This window comes from Oculina patagonica, chromosome 9, assembly GCF_052425735.1.
Source record: "Oculina patagonica isolate OP01 chromosome 9, crgOcupat, whole genome shotgun sequence".
Taxonomy (NCBI): Eukaryota; Metazoa; Cnidaria; class Anthozoa; order Scleractinia; family Oculinidae; genus Oculina; species Oculina patagonica.
Window position 1 is genome coordinate 12,892,252 of NC_135766.1, and position 12,994 is coordinate 12,905,245.

Consider the following 12,994-nt stretch of genomic DNA (forward strand, 5'->3'; position numbering starts at 1 on the left):
CTTAGTGTTTCACTAAATGGGAAAATTTAAAAGAAAAAAAAAAGAAGATTGAAGCAGATTTCTGAAGGTTCTCTACGCGTATTTTGATTTCGGGTAAGGTGGACTTTTTTCAAAACGTGAACGCTGACCATGTCCCTTTAAGTAGTATTGGTAGTTAGATTTTTTTGTAACAAAGAAAAACTGAATAAAGTAACGCTGAGATAAGGAATCAGTTACGGATTTTTTAGTTTACATTAAGTATTTTCTTTCTGTAGTCAATATCATTGTATCGTAATATATGTGATTTTCTTGCTGAAGAAGCGAGTGTGTCTTTTAGATTTATTGTACAAGTATTGCGAACACTTGTGTAGTATAACCTCACTAATCGCTAACTTTCTAAGCTCGAAGATTGTTTAACAGAAGCGCTATTGTAGATGTTTATCTCCGATAAAAAGCTATGCAAAGACCTTGTAGCTTTAAGGTCTGGCAAAACGAGGAAACATTACATAAGCATTGTTACAGAAACATTACATAAGCATTGTTTCCAGCGTCACCTTAACAAGAGCCGCTGGCTCGGGATTGGGCAACCACTCCCAACGTCAACGACTTTAAATAAAATATCTACCTATACCTCAGGGTGAAGTCATTAAGCCGTCAGGAGTGGGAATCACATCGATCTGCCCAAAATTGTAACTTCGTAATACTGAGATTCACTGTACCTCCAACAGACTGCAATGCAACGTGTTAGTGTTAACATTTAGCGTGGCACTTCTCCACCATAACAGTTGGGTGACGTTGGGTTTGACTAATTCAAGAGCTGTTATCCACTCAGGCCCTTGTAGCCTGCGTAGCAGGTGTCTGTGTATGCTGTCCCGGGATGTTGTTTACGCCCGCTGGGAACTACGGGCCCTGCTACGCAGGGTAAAGCCCTTGGGACATTCCATACACGTAAATTTCATCGATTAAACAACGTATAAGTCGCCTCACTGAAGAAGAAAAACTGTTATTAGTTTTCAAATCTGGATTGAAAACAATGTAAGTTCTCTTAACAATATAAATATTCCTAATCAAAGAGGTCAGGGGAGGCGATAAAATACTCCCTTGTGGACCCTACAAAGTTCCGTTTTGTCGACTTTTGACAGCTTAATACTCATTATGGGAGAAAAAATTTTGCCAGGCGATGAGCAATATGATTTAACAGAATACTTCGTCGACGTAGGGGAGGAGGAGGGGAAGAACAACGTAACATTGGCCTTTAGCGAAAGGGCGAAAAGCGGCCCATTTAAATAGTATCAGTTCCGCACTGCAACAATCATCGCATCGCATTTATAAGATTGGGGATAAAATTCGGCGACACGAAAATAGTCGCAGCGCAATCTAAGTACATTATGGGTGGTTGGGTGAAGTTGTACCATCCATAATACCCTCGATCAAACGATTTGAACACCCACAACAGACTCACAACAATGTTCAACAAAAGCCCCCTAAACAAATTTGACTTCATCAAAATAAGTCAACAGTGCGGCAAAAAATGGCAAAAAAATCAGTAAGTGTTGAACAATTTCTTGGAAAAAGCGTCTTTCTTACATCACATGATTGCGTCGTTGCCAATACAGACGATATATCTTACGAACCACGTTTTTTAAAAACAGGGATTTATTGCAATAAAGTAACATCCTACTAAGGACAAAAATATATGCAAAACAAATTATATCTCGCTTGATAATGTTAGAAGAGAAGTAGGAGCTTGACTCACAATAACAAGGTCTGCATTCTCTTTCAAGCAACACTTCAACAACGAATGCGTTTTTTCACCAGGGTTTCCAAACACAAAAAAACTTTTATTGTTTTCGAGTGTTTGGAAGTGTTTCATCAGGGTAACAAACCACATGCACCTGACCAAATTATCGTATCCTGATTGGCTTGTAAAATCGTGAATTATTAATGAGTTTGAAAAGTATTGGTAAAAGCACGTAAAGATCACAGTCAAAAAGAGAATCATGTTTTGGTGAACAAAAGGAGCAAAGGAGAAAGCGTGCGTGGAACTATTCAGCAAAATCATCCTGTTAACTCGTGACCCAGCTTTTACATCGCAGCAATCTGTGAAGGTTTTCTTGCTAAGGATGATGTTAGTACTTAAAGTGTATATGACATGAAAAAATGTCACTCTTAGGGCTGTTGCCATGACAACAGTTTTGCCGCTGGTGCTGTCTCAATAAAAACTGAAATTCCCAGTTTTTGTCTTAACCAAGAACCATCTAGCGCAGCCACACCGATGGTGGGAATTAAGGCAATATGGGAACTATGTCTGTTCTAAGCAGGACCCTTTGTCTCACTTTAGAGGTCAGATATGGGGATATTTGTCTTTTTGACAGAGAGAGACTGGAGCTGAAAGAGTTGCTATGGCAACAATACTAAGTGTGTCATTTTGTTCCTGTTGTGATGCACATTTGTGGCGCCAAGTTTCAAGAACACTGCTTCAATATTTCCAGAGATATTTTTTATTAAGTATTTTACCATTTTTAGAGTCAGATCTTATGACGTCATCACTGATATAATTTGCATAATACAAAAACGTCAATATCTCTGAAACGAAAAAAGATATTTCGAAAAGAAAAACGCAATTCGGTCTTTCAAATAAGCAGAAAATATTTTTCATGTCATATACACTTTAAAGATAAAGCCCCGTAAACTTTACAACCGACTACAAGTCGCTATTTCTTTAATTCTTCGACAGACTGATTAATATGTCAAAATTGTTTTAAACAACTAAAAGTCTAGGAACTTCTAAAAACCGCTGAGAATGAAATCCAGGAGTTAGTTGGCTTGGTTAACAAAATATAATTTTGATCACTGCTTGCAGATTAGAGTACTAAGCGGACAGAGAGTAGAGACCATCTGAACACTTTCAAAGCTTTGTGACGTAATTTCCTGCAGCAAATTAACACCAGTTTGATGATAAAACAAAAGCGCTTTACATGAGTTACGTTAAAATATTACAACACTATTGAAAATAAATATAAAATAGTACAAGAAAGCTACAAAAATGCTTTAAAACTTAAGACCAATAAAAAAAATCGCGAAAAGCTCAAGAAAAATTTGGTGATTAGTTATGTCACGGTCTTATCGTGTGTCCTTAATAAACCTGCCATACGGTCCGCGCCATCAAAATTTAAATTAGCCAATCAGAGGCCGGCTGCGGGGGAAAACTGAGTTTTCCTACGTCACTTAGGTTTTGCGCTCTCTGATTGGTTGTGGTGAACGAGGAAAAAACAGAGAAATTACATGAAGTGAGGCGCGAAAAATGTTCAACATGGCTCGAAGTCGAAGCGCTGGTTTCTGTTGTCCTTCCTTTTTTTATTTTACTGAGTTCACAGTCTTTCTCAACGAAGTGCAGCGACTGATTTTGATTTAGTATGCAATGCTGTCCGTGTCTGACTTGCTGGAATGGCGATCGCTGGGTGAGATTCATGCTGCATTTGAAAACTGGAGTCAACATCGAGGAAGCTCGTTAAACTGCCTCCCAGACCAAAGTACATTTTAACGAGAAAGCGAACATCATTCCCTTTCTCCTTCACCTCATTTAAAAGATTGATCGCTGTTATGTACGCCGCTCTAACCAGCGTTGGGTAGAGTACTACTGGTTTGTTCCTGTGGAGATTGTTCAATTCGCAACTGTCATAACGCTAAAAAAGTCATGAATAGTAAAAGGACATGCTGAAGTCTAGATTTTCAAGGTTTAGGGCCTTCGCTAGATTTGGATGCCTTTCATACCGTTGTAGCATTTCGGGTAGACTGGTCTTGTCAGGTAGAAACTGTAGTGTAGAAACTTTGTTTTGTTTGATTTGTAAATATGGTATCTTGAGTGTATTAAATTATTACGGAATTAGAAAATCTGTTTTGTTTTTGTGACTGCATGTAAATTTCTAACTTTAGGAAAAGATAAATATTTTAGAGTGAAATCTACTTAATTAAACTTTTTAAATCAACTTTTCAATTGTTGAACTTAAACTAGAGTCAGGCTTCTCCAGTTTAAGGATTGTAATAATTTTGCTGTCAATTGCTATGTTTTGTCTCATTTCATTTGGCAAGAACTTTTAATTTTGTTTAGGACTATAAAGATTCATTCTCATTAAAGGTCATTAACTAGCCAAAACAAATCTATAGTAACTGATTGGAGTTAAGGGGCTGTTAAATTTAAGTATAAAATAAATATCACTTCAATTTTAATACAAAGGTTGACTATAATAATTTAAATTTTGCCTATCAGGGTTTGTTTTGTTTGTTTCTATTTCTAGGATTAGATTTTCAGGCGTGTTAATTAAGACCCTAACACAAAACAATATATTTTGTTCTTAAATGGATAACACCTTGTTAATGATTTCAGAATGTGTAGTTCTGTAAGTTGATAGTGGCTACTAAAAGAGTTTAGAAACCCTTATGTGAAGATCTGTTAACAGTGCTTGATTCTGAGATTTAATGTGCAATATTTTCGTGGTTTTCTTAGTTACTAGATTATGCTGAGCACTTTAGGGCTGCTTCATCAGAAACAGGTGCAGTATTTTGGAGCTGTAACTGATTAGCACAGCTGTTAAAACATTGTTGATCACTGAATTTTATCTTAGTTGAAAAAGCACAGACCCTGGTCCCTTAATAGTTAAGTACACCATAAATTTCAATTATTTTTTAAACGGTATTAATATTTTGTGTCAAGGTGTTCTGATACCTTAGTGAAACAGCCACTGTTGTTTATTCTCTTACCTATACCTTAGGGCCAGTTTTCTCCACAAACTTTGTTCCCCAGTGACCTCTTAAAACTGGATTCAACTGGTTTTGACTGATACTGACAGAGGCTGCCTAATCGTAGTAGGTGACTTTATAATTATAGCACACCAGTTAAAAGTTGTAAACTTTTCAGTTGAAGTAAATTTTATTATCCAAAAAAGTATTTATTTTCACTTCATTTTTTCTTCAGTTGTCCTGCTTGCTATAGAGTTATTGTAACTGCTTTTTCACGCCGAATTTGCACATCGTTTAAAGTCGTTTATTTCTAGTTCGATATCTTCAGGGATGGAAATTTTCGTGATTTCTAGCGGACGAGCAGCGGCTGAAAGCCTGGCAATTTTTTCTGAGATTTAATGTGCAATATTTTCGTGGTTTTCTTAGTTACTAGATTATGCTGAGCACTTTAGGGCTGCTTCATCAGAAACAGGTGCAGTATTTTGGAGCTGTAACTGATTAGCACAGCTGTTAAAACATTGTTGATCACTGAATTTTATCTTAGTTGAAAAAGCACAGACCCTGGTCCCTTAATAGTTAAGTACACCATAAATTTCAGTTATTTTTTAAACGGTATTAATATTTTGTGTCAAGGTGTTCTGATACCTTAGTGAAACAGCCACTGTTGTTTATTCTCTTACCTATACCTTAGGGCCAGTTTTCTCCACAAACCTTTTTCCCAGTGACCTCTCAAAACTGGATTCAACTGGTTTTGACTGATACTGACAGAGGCTGCCTAATCGTAGTAGGTGACTTTATAATTATAGCACACCAGTTAAAAGTTGTAAACTTTTCAGTTGAAGTAAATTTTATTATCCAAAAAAGTATTTATTTTCACTTCATTTTTTCTTCAGTTGTCCTGCTTGCTATAGAGTTATTGTAACTGCTTTTTCACGCCGAATTTGCACATCGTTTAAAGTCGTTTATTTCTAGTTCGATATCTTCAGGGATGGAAATTTTCGTGATTTCTAGCGGACGAGCAGCGGCTGAAAGCCTGGCAATTTTTTAGTCGAGGCACTAGCCAACCTATTTTGTCCACTTCTGTCGTCCTCAAATCGGAGGAATCCCCTTCAGGTGTACACATACCTTACAGATCGGATGGCGAATTTTACATAATTTGTTAAAAGCCCAAACCACCAAAAAAAAAAACAGTGCCGCCAAAATTCAGCTGACCGGCAATCGACGACGCGTTTACTTACCAGCTTTTTCGCTGTGAGTGTTTCAACGTTTTAGAATGCCATTCGTTAAATGAAGTTCAATATCAGTGAGTTTAGTTCCAGAAAGGCAGGGAAAAGGTTTGTGTTGGGCTTTAATTTTATTGACGTCGGAGAAATAGACGGCTTTCGAGTCCTCTAGAGTCGAGAAAAACAATGATAGTTCGACATATATACTTCATTTAGTCGAAAGTGAAGTGTCACTTCATGTTTGAAGCGATGACGTAGGAAAAATCAGTTTTGCCCGCCGCTCGTATTGCGGGCTCAATCTCCGTATGGCAGGAAAAAAATTAAAAAAGTTCTGGTGATCATGACTTTCCGGTGGCAAAAATAAACAAAATTATTAGCAAGAAATAAATTGAATTTTTAATTAACGCCCCCTCCCCACCCCCTCGTATAAACGCCGCCCTCGAATAAACTACGCACTCGAATCGCGAAAAAAAATTTATAAACGCCACGGCGTTTAATCGAATAAATACGGCAACCCTAAAAAATTATAAACCTTCTACTTAGATATGGGGTTGACTTTTATTTTATCTTTGTCCATGACAGATTACAGAAAGAACTGTAGGAGAATTTCAATTTCGCGTCTTTCACTTTCACAATGTTGGAGAGTGTTAGAGCTGGAAATCGAGCAACCTCGTTCCCCAGCCTCACTTTCATGCGGTTGGACCACTTTTGAAATTTCGAGAAGTGGTTGTCTTGTTTCCATTTGCTTTTCCAGCCATGGGGACGAGTGAACTGGCTTGGAAATCGAGAATAAGGAAACTTCGGATTGATCAGGCCTGCGTTTTAGTACAGGCTGGTGTCCTCTCACAGTGCTTCTCTACACTTATTTATATTCGACCTAAAACTTTGGGTCAAATTTACCCCAATAACTTTAATTTAGGTTCTTACAACTCGTCATGGTTGCCCATTGATTAGAACAACAAATATATCACGTATTTGACAGCCATGCATTTTGCACTCTTATCATAAGAACGTATGGTCGTGTTAGAGTCTGACGAGATATCTTCAATTTACACTGTACTGTATACTGAAGTGCTGAATAATCAGTAAACTATCAATTATTAACTTGGCAAATTAAAACCCCGCTAACTCGAACTGTTTCCCTTCAGAAATTGAGTTACCGGGGTTCTACTTTATTTCAAAAGCTCATATCGCAATCCGTTTCAATCCTAATTCGTCACTTTTGGCCATCCGTACCTTCTTTTTTATTTGGCGTGTTATTAAAATGTTCCTTCACTGTTTTAAGAGGTTATATTTATATTTCACTAAATTTGATGGTCATTTTCCCATGCCTAAACTTAGTGTCCTTATGCTGTGACCTGCTCCAAAATGTGCCCGTTTCACTAATATTGTTTTGTCCAGTTTATATTATCCAAATTTTTTTAATGCACTAGTTTAACTTACATGTATAGTAACCGATGTCAGTATTTTAAGTGCATGAGACAGTCCACTTCTGAACCACCTTCTTTTGACCTACAATCATTGACAAAAGTGTTGACACATTGTCAATTTACGCCCTTTTGGACCAATTTCATCCTTTTGCCCCACCTTTCCAGCCCCCTCCCCCCAATCAACATTGATTGGGGGGAGGGGGGCTGGAAAGGTGGGGCAAAAGGATGAAATTGGTCCATATAACAATAAAAAAGGGCGTAAATTGACAATGTGTCAACACTTTTGTCAATGATTGTCTGAGGTGCAAAACGGAATATATCTTAAGAACAGCGCGTAATGATTAATCGGTTATGACATAAATTTATTTCTACCATCTGTTGTTTTCAATTGTCCAATCGGCATTGATGCTGTATTAATTGGTTTCTAATTAGAGGCCATTAACGAATATGACGATAACGCAATCAAAGGGTCAAAAATGGAATAAATTGAGGCAAAATGTTTACCGCTGCTGTAATTGATGAAGAAACTCCTGCATTTATCTGCTTATTTCTGACGTGAAAATGGTTGGAAAAGAAGGAAATTATGTTGAACTAATGACACGTTTCCTAGCCTTTGGCATATAGCATAGAGGTGTCTGAAGACATTTAACTGCGAGGAGGTCACGCACGCAAATCATCGTTCGAGACGACCAAAGAAATATACAGCCCGTGTTTACTGCCCATTTCATTTCCAAATGCCAGTTTATGGAATAATGAAAGAAATTTCACCGTTAGGCGAATAACTGTTATGTCAAAGTAACAATGCGCTTATGCAATGTGATATACCTTGTGACATATCCAACGCAGTTGGATGAAGCGTGACAAGTGCGCGTGACAGCTCCAATTGTTGTTACGTCATGTTTTATTGACGCTTGTTTTAAGCATTTCTTTAAACATGAAAAGCTAACTTAAGATACGAAAGTCTTCATTGTCTCTTTTTTTACTATAAACAGCCTTCAGCAAGCCCAAAAGGTGTCTACCTTTACGGTTAACCACGGTTAACCACGGTTAACCACGGTTAACCACGGTTAACCATCAGTAAACAAAGAACATTCCTAATCCTTTCTAGACTGATGGTTAACCGTGGTTAACCGTGGTTAATCGTTCAAATTTACACATTTTCGCGAATTGTGTGGCCAAGAAACATTCTAGCGAGATAATTTTGACAAAAAGTCATTTACCTCTGGTTTTCTTAAGGAATTTCAGCGACAAATGGGAGTATTTCCTAGCCTCATGATATCGTAGATCTTGTTAAACATTAATCTCAACCGCCCGGGAATTTGGTTTCACGCTAGAGAGAACGTGTATTGCTGCTTTTTCTTAAAATGAGCCGACTGCTTTGTAACAATGAAACGAACATAGTTAACTGGAATATCACTGCGGAGGCCCCGCTTAACACTTTTAAACAAGAAAATAAATAATACGATCCTAGATAGTCACGCGCTAAGAACCATGCACGGGATCTGAACCCGTTTTGTCTTTATTTTCTCAACTGAAGACATTATTTTTAACTTCAAATAATCAAACCTACTCTAACGCCACACATTTAGCGTGCTTTCTAGAAATAATCCTGTTAGAGCTAAGATAGGTAACGGGTATGCTTTCTTTTCACTCAAATAGACCTCAGACAATCTTTGACAAAAGTAGTTGACACATTGACTTCGCTCTGCGGTTTTTATGACAAATTTACCACTAGTTTATAAATTTCATGACTTTCTGCTAAAATACCCCCCTACCCCCATCCAATGTTGTAAAATGGTAGCAAAGGACTCTTAGAAAGAAACTACAACATTGATTGGGGGAAAAGCTAACTTAAGATACGAAAGTCTTCATTGTCTCTTTTTTTACTATAAACAGCCTTCAGCAAGCCCAAAAGGTGTCTACCTTTACGGTTAACCACGGTTAACCACGGTTAACCACGGTTAACCACGGTTAACCATCAGTAAACAAAGAACATTCCTAATCCTTTCTAGACTGATGGTTAACCGTGGTTAACCGTGGTTAATCGTTCAAATTTACACATTTTCGCGAATTGTGTGGCCAAGAAACATTCTAGCGAGATAATTTTGACAAAAAGTCATTTACCTCTGGTTTTCTTAAGGAATTTCAGCGACAAATGGGAGTATTTCCTAGCCTCATGATATCGTAGATCTTGTTAAACATTAATCTCAACCGCCCGGGAATTTGGTTTCGCGCTAGAGAGAACGTGTATTGCTGCTTTTTCTTAAAATGAGCCGACTGCTTTGTAACAATGAAACGAACATAGTTAACTGGAATATCACTGCGGAGGCCCCGCTTAACACTTTTAAACAAGAAAATAAATAATACGATCCTAGATAGTCACGCGCTAAGAACCATGCACGGGATCTGAACCCGTTTTGTCTTTATTTCTTTCTAAGAGTCCTTTGCTACCATTTAGCAAAGGACTCTTAGAAAGAAACTACAACATTGATTGGGGGAAAAGCTAACTTAAGATACGAAAGTCTTCATTGTCTCTTTTTTTACTATAAACAGCCTTCAGCAAGCCCAAAAGGTGTCTACCTTTACGGTTAACCACGGTTAACCACGGTTAACCACGGTTAACCACGGTTAACCATCAGTAAACAAAGAACATTCCTAATCCTTTCTAGACTGATGGTTAACCGTGGTTAACCGTGGTTAATCGTTCAAATTTACACATTTTCGCGAATTGTGTGGCCAAGAAACATTCTAGCGAGATAATTTTGACAAAAAGTCATTTACCTCTGGTTTTCTTAAGGAATTTCAGCGACAAATGGGAGTATTTCCTAGCCTCATGATATCGTAGATCTTGTTAAACATTAATCTCAACCGCCCGGGAATTTGGTTTCGCGCTAGAGAGAACGTGTATTGCTGCTTTTTCTTAAAATGAGCCGACTGCTTTGTAACAATGAAACGAACATAGTTAACTGGAATATCACTGCGGAGGCCCCGCTTAACACTTTTAAACAAGAAAATAAATAATACGATCCTAGATAGTCACGCGCTAAGAACCATGCACGGGATCTGAACCCGTTTTGTCTTTATTTCTTTCTAAGAGTCCTTTGCTACCATTTTACAACATTGGATGGGGGTAGGGGGGTATTTTAGCAGAAAGTCATGAAATTTATAAACTAGTGGTAAATTTGTCATAAAAACCGCAGAGCGAAGTCAATGTGTCAACTACTTTTGTCAAAGATTGTCTGAGGTCTATTTGAGTGAAAAAAAAGCATACCCGTTACCTATCTTACCTCTAACAGGATTATTTCTAGAAAGCACGCTAAATGTGTGGCGTTAGAGTAGGTTTGATTATTTGAAGTTAAAAATAATGTCTTCAGTTGAGAAAATAAAGACAAAACGGGTTCAGATCCCGTGCATGGTTCTTAGCGCGTGACTATCTAGGATCGTATTATTTATTTTCTTGTTTAAAAGTGTTAAGCGGGGCCTCCGCAGTGATATTCCAGTTAACTATGTTCGTTTCATTGTTACAAAGCAGTCGGCTCATTTTAAGAAAAAGCAGCAATACACGTTCTCTCTAGCGCGAAACCAAATTCCCGGGCGGTTGAGATTAATGTTTAACAAGATCTACGATATCATGAGGCTAGGAAATACTCCCATTTGTCGCTGAAATTCCTTAAGAAAACCAGAGGTAAATGACTTTTTGTCAAAATTATCTCGCTAGAATGTTTCTTGGCCACACAATTCGCGAAAATGTGTAAATTTGAACGATTAACCACGGTTAACCACGGTTAACCATCAGTCTAGAAAGGATTAGGAATGTTCTTTGTTTACTGATGGTTAACCGTGGTTAACCGTGGTTAACCGTGGTTAACCGTGGTTAACCGTAAAGGTAGACACCTTTTGGGCTTGCTGAAGGCTGTTTATAGTAAAAAAAGAGACAATGAAGACTTTCGTATCTTAAGTTAGCTTTTCATGTTTAAAGAAATGCTTAAAACAAGCGTCAATAAAACATGACGTAACAACAATTGGAGCTGTCACGCGCACTTGTCACGCTTCATCCAACTGCGTTGGATATGTCACAAGGTATATCACATTGCATAAGCGCATTGTTACTTTGACATAACAGTTATTCGCCTAACGGTGAAATTTCTTTCATTATTCCATAAACTGGCATTTGGAAATGAAATGGGCAGTAAACACGGGCTGTATATTTCTTTGGTCGTCTCGAACGATGATTTGCGTGCGTGACCTCCTCGCAGTTAAATGTCTTCAGACACCTCTATGCTATATGCCAAAGGCTAGGAAACGTGTCATTAGTTCAACATAATTTCCTTCTTTTCCAACCATTTTCACGTCAGAAATAAGCAGATAAATGCAGGAGTTTCTTCATCAATTACAGCAGCGGTAAACATTTTGCCTCAATTTATTCCATTTTTGACCCTTTGATTGCGTTATCGTCATATTCGTTAATGGCCTCTAATTAGAAACCAATTAATACAGCATCAATGCCGATTGGACAATTGAAAACAACAGATGGTAGAAATAAATTTATGTCATAACCGATTAATCATTACGCGCTGTTCTTAAGATATATTCCGTTTTGCACCTCAGACAATCATTGACAAAAGTGTTGACACATTGTCAATTTACGCCCTTTTTTATTGTTATATGGACCAATTTCATCCTTTTGCCCCACCTTTCCAGCCCCCCTCCCCCCAATCAATGTTGTAGTTTCTTTCTAAGAGTCCTTTGCTACCATTTTACAACATTGGATGGGGGTAGGGGGGTATTTTAGCAGAAAGTCATGAAATTTATAAACTAGTGGTAAATTTGTCATAAAAACCGCAGAGCGAAGTCAATGTGTCAACTACTTTTGTCAAAGATTGTAGTTTTCAATTTTAGTCACATCTTGGCCATATTAATCAATGGTTCATGCCAAATGTTTCCAGTTATTTTAGCTTTATGGCTAATCAGACTACTTTTTGCTTTTCAGGATTTATGTAAAAAGGTCACGGAGGCAAGATGCAGGTGTTTCTTTACACTACAAGCAGCCTTTAGCATAATCCAGCACAGCATGAACGGGTGAACCTTAAGTGGAGTCGAGTAAAATCAGAAGAACTGTATGTTGTACCTTTGAAATCCATAGCTCACAGAAGGGGTGTAGTAAGTGAGTAAATAAGAATCCTTGCGTGAAGTCGAGCAACTTAGCACCAGAGTTCTCTATAGCCCTTCGCTGCCATTTTCAAATTTGTAAAAGGTTCGTGTTAACCTTAATTTGCCTCGAATTTGATGAAATTAACATAGCTGAGAAATATTTATTAATTTGATTGTTCATCAACTTTTTCAAATAAGTGATGTAAACATTTATATTGTATCTTAAGTGGTCAATAAAAATATGAAAATAAGTATATCTTATTTGTACTAACCATGTTGTATGTTCTGGGTATTATGATTTGGTCGCACACTGCTGGCTGAGAAACAGCAATGATTTTAAGGCCACTATTACCCAAGAAATTTGACTGGTTTTCAATCAATGTTCAACTAGTTCTGAAGAACCGTTTGTAAATTATAATAAGTATTAGCAGTATTTATTATTAAAATTAATTAATAAATTAATTATTATTA